The sequence below is a fragment of the Chiloscyllium plagiosum genome, unplaced genomic scaffold (assembly GCF_037043375.1).
Source record: "Chiloscyllium plagiosum isolate Xiang-an unplaced genomic scaffold, Cpla_swu_hap1 HiC_scaffold_48, whole genome shotgun sequence".
Lineage (NCBI taxonomy): Eukaryota > Metazoa > Chordata > Chondrichthyes > Orectolobiformes > Hemiscylliidae > Chiloscyllium > Chiloscyllium plagiosum.
The window spans coordinates 50,756,087-50,760,753 of NW_028270186.1; the positions used below are offsets into that span (position 1 = coordinate 50,756,087).

At 45.6% G+C, this 4,667-nt stretch overlaps 2 non-coding genes across 2 annotated transcripts; both read right to left on the reverse strand.

The window, feature by feature from the left end:
- Positions 1–888: 888 nt before the first annotated feature.
- trnav-cac (transfer RNA valine (anticodon CAC)) lies at positions 889–961 on the reverse strand. The gene has a single exon. It is a non-coding gene; the product is annotated as a tRNA-Val (tRNA).
- A 3,276-nt stretch (positions 962–4,237) lies between these two features.
- Positions 4,238–4,310, reverse strand: trnav-cac (transfer RNA valine (anticodon CAC)). The gene has a single exon. It is a non-coding gene; the product is annotated as a tRNA-Val (tRNA).
- Positions 4,311–4,667: the final 357 nt, after the last annotated feature.

The following is a 4,667-nucleotide window of genomic DNA, read 5'->3' on the forward strand; positions in this document are numbered from 1 at the left end:
AGCCAGTTTCTGAACATAGTAACAGAAGTCAAAAGGTAATTACCTCACCCCACCCCCACTCCAGAAGAGGTGCTAACTGCCCTTGAGTGCTTTTTGTTCTCGATGTGAAGAGCTTTCACGCCTGAGTCACCTTCACGTCTCTGGTTGCTGAGTGAATCACAAAGAAGGAATTTCACCAGAGCTGCAACTGCCTCACTTCACCACTCGCCCTCGCCGTTTACATTTTCCTGCTCGTCAGTGATTTAAAGAAAACCAAATGGATGCGATGTCATTCTGTAGCCTCTCTGTCGATTCCTCCGTTTCAGTTCCAACATGACTTAGATCTCGGGGCGGACCTGAATACGAGCGACGCTATGAATGCGCAAGTTCAAAGGTTCCTCTCAGAGTGTAATTTCTTTCATTGCTGTTGTTGACTGAATGAGTAACTAACGTGCGAATTGCTCCAAAACATGATTCAGGACATCTGGTGCCATTTCTCGCACGTTGAATAACGATTGACAGCTTCCAAATGAGGTTTTTCTGAGACGACCTGAGGTACATTTGACAAACAGACAAGTTCAGGAATTCGTGGTGCGCTGTGACACCAGAGCATCTGCTTCTTTCCTGTCTTTGAACCGAGCCGCCTGCGCAAGGAAGGCAAGTGCGGTACTGCTTTTCGGCCAAGATCAGAAGGCGGTAACTACACTCTCCAACAGAATGGCATATGATCAGAACCAGGTTGGAGAAAAACTTAACAACGCTTTGCACTGTAATTAAATGGATTTGCATTACATTTCACTACGAGAGCAGATTTGTTCAAGCAAATTCGAAGGCAGGTTTGCAGATGGGAAAGCATGCAAGACAGCTCAGCTTTTGTCCATGTAAAAGGCTCTAGTTGAAGAACAAAGCAGTTTCTGCCCAGTTTCGAACTGGGGCCCTTTCGCGTGTGAGGCGAACGTGATGACCACTACACTACAGAAACAAGCCACAGCCACCCGTGCTGGGGCTCAGTGGCGTCCAGCACTGAAAGTTGAATCCGTTCCACGTTTCACCTTTCTGTTTCCAATAGCTCGTTGTTGTCCAACGTAATTGACTCTTGAAAACGAAAAGAAAAGACACGGTAAATTGATGACAAAATATAGACAAAGATGTCGTCGATGTTTGTACCGTAGGGCGAGGTGGAATAGGCGGGGACAACTTTCCCTGCAGCGAAACAAATGCGACATGACCTTATGGGAGGGTGGTAAACTGGGTATTTACGTGTTTTACCCAAGTTGGTGTGAGATGAAAAGTCGACAGCATAGCTTTAAGGTGAGCGGGCTGAAAGTGACAAGGCACATTTCCCACAAAGAAGGTAGTGCGTGTTTGGTATGATCTACCAGAGGAAGTCGAGGAGGCTATTACACTCAGAAACTTGCAAAGGTAATCGGGTGAATTTCTGGATAGGATGCATTTAGAGGGATTGGGGCCAAATGCTGGGGAACGGGACTTGTTTAGTTTTGGCTATGTGGTGAGCATGGACGAGGTCCACCGAAGTATCTTTTTCCACGGTGTACCTGAATAACGTCGTGTTGCATCCACTGGCTTTAAAGGATTACTTTTTAGCGGAGTTTGCCGTCGCTGTCTGTGGCACAATCATTTAGTCTGTTCGACTGCTCACGGGAAAGGTAGTCTTGTGAAACACTGCAGAAACGAACGACTTCCTGACTTTAGCTCCAGTGACCATACTCTGTGAAATTTTCCCAGATCCTCAGCTGAGGATTTTTGCTGCTGGAAGTTACCGCAGAAACCCCGTTAAATCGAAATGTATTGTGCGAATCGCAAAACAGAAAGCATTTAACACGGAACACAAACAAAACTGGCATACCTCATGCATTTTCAGACACAGAGATGCATGAATGCTAAATGTGATACAATCCGAGGGCATGAGTCATAAAGTAATCTCACAACTAACAACAGGGCATTTCCAAACGACTCTTTCAAACATACTGCAGCCTTAGTGCACCACCACTTTCCAGACAATGCTGAAAAGAGAGAAAGAAAGAACATAATCTGAATTGGCCGGTAAAAGTGAATTTCACCAATCACAGTCTCGATTAGATTACCTTTCCCTTCCGATGTTTCTAGGACGGAAATGAAGGAAATGGGAGAAATTCAATAAGGTATGACATCGAAATTCATTGGAACGATTTTCCCATCAGCTAGAAACCCAAATAACAACGAGTAGAGTCACCGGAGGACTTGGTTTCACCACAGCGATGAAATAACAGTCTCCATTCGGTTCCAGGAAAAACTCAACTCGCCTGGGACGGCAGAACTGTTTGCGATTTACCGCACGGGAGGCGAACACGATCATGACAGCAGAGACATTTTGAAATATTTGGTAGTATTCCACACCACAGTTAATTCCCGGGGAAGCAAAACCATTTTACTTTTGTTTTTGACATTAATATACAGTGGGCACCGAAACAGCATTTTAACAAGCTGCCGTGTTGGAGTTGATCAGCAGAAATGGCAGTGGTGGGATTCGAACCCGCACCGCTTTCGAGACTGGAATCTGGATCCAGCGCATTAGACCGCGCGGCCACACAACCAGCCGGCCGCGACGCCTCATTTTCTTGTATTTCCAATTGTGCTCCTGCATAACAACAGAGGTAAATTCACATGAAAAGCGTTCCATGATTCCTCTCCGACTCGCACAGCTGCTGCGATGTTCCCGGCTACAATGTCAATTTCGCAGCAGATATTGATAGCCCATCAATCCAGACAAAAATCAATGGTAAGCTCAGTCTATCTTCTCAGACTCTTTTCAGCTACAAATGTATCTGTGAGTGCGTGCGAATGTAGGTTCGCTTATGATTTGGTCAAATAACCATGAGCTGCTTGACATTACTGGAATTTCCATTCTTGCTTTGCTAAATGATTTCACCCATTGCTCGAAACAGGACGACTTTCACGTTTACACGGAACACGAAACACACCGGACTACAGGGAAAATGCACAAACCTGTGCAGGCCGTGTTCCACATCATACCGTGCAGCATACTTTCACTCACTGTGTCCGTTTTTTTCAGAATAAGAGTCCCAAAGAATGTTCTCCACACTAAAACCGGAGGTAGCATTACAAACCGAGAACGACAGATTACATTGTGAGGATGTTCTGATCTCGGAGCCAGTTCGAGATGCCACTTTCCTTGTCTTTTACCTTAACCATGCAATTTGTTGCTGAGATGTTCACTCCTGGACATGAGCCACATGGATACCAACTGAATTGGAAACCTGTGTGGGAATCGACGAGAAGTGACTCAATAACTTTTGCTAAATTCCATGGTGCTTTTTAGAAATGCAGTTTCTGTTCACCTCAATCTAAAAGCCAGTTTCTGAACATTGTAACAGAAGTCAAAAGGTAATTACCTCACCCCACCCCCACTCCAGAAGAGGTGCTAACTGCCCTTGAGTGCTTTTTGTTCTCGATGTGAAGAACTTTCACGCCTGAGTCACCTTCACGTCTCTGGTTGCTGAGTGAATCACAAAGAAGGAATTTCACCAGAGCTGCAACTGCCTCACTTCACCACTCGCCCTCGCCGTTTACATTTTCCTGCTCGTCAGTGATTTAAAGAAAAACAAATGGATGCGATGTCATTCTGTAGCCTCTCTGTCGATTCCTCCGTTTCAGTTCCAACATGACTTAGATCTCGGGGCGGACCTGAATACGAGCGACGCTATGAATGCGCAAGTTCAAAGGTTCCTCTCAGAGTGTAATTTCTTTCATTGCTGTTGTTGACTGAATGAGTAACTAACGTGCGAATTGCTCCAAAACATGATTCAGGACATCTGGTGCCATTTCTCGCACGTTGAATAACGATTGACAGCTTCCAAATGAGGTTTTTCTGAGACGACCTGAGGTACATTTGACAAACAGACAAGTTCAGGAATTCGTGGTGCGCTGTGACACCAGAGCATCTGCTTCTTTCCTGTCTTTGAACCGAGCCGCCTGCGCAAGGAAGGCAAGTGCGGTACTGCTTTTCGGCCAAGATCAGAAGGCGGTAACTACACTCTCCAACAGAATGGCATATGATCAGAACCAGGTTGGAGAAAAACTTAACAACGCTTTGCACTGTAATTAAATGGATTTGCATTACATTTCACTACGAGAGCAGATTTGTTCAAGCAAATTCGAAGGCAGGTTTGCAGATGGGAAAGCATGCAAGACAGCTCAGCTTTTGTCCATGTAAAAGGCTCTAGTTGAAGAACAAAGCAGTTTCTGCCCAGTTTCGAACTGGGGCCCTTTCGCGTGTGAGGCGAACGTGATGACCACTACACTACAGAAACAAGCCACAGCCACCCGTGCTGGGGCTCAGTGGCGTCCAGCACTGAAAGTTGAATCCGTTCCACGTTTCACCTTTCTGTTTCCAATAGCTCGTTGTTGTCCAACGTAATTGACTCTTGAAAACGAAAAGAAAAGACACGGTAAATTGATGACAAAATATAGACAAAGATGTCGTCGATGTTTGTACCGTAGGGCGAGGTGGAATAGGCGGGGACAACTTTCCCTGCAGCGAAACAAATGCGACATGACCTTATGGGAGGGTGGTAAACTGGGTATTTACGTGTTTTACCCAAGTTGGTGTGAGATGAAAAGTCGACAGCATAGCTTTAAGGTGAGCGGGCTGAAAGTGACAAGGCACA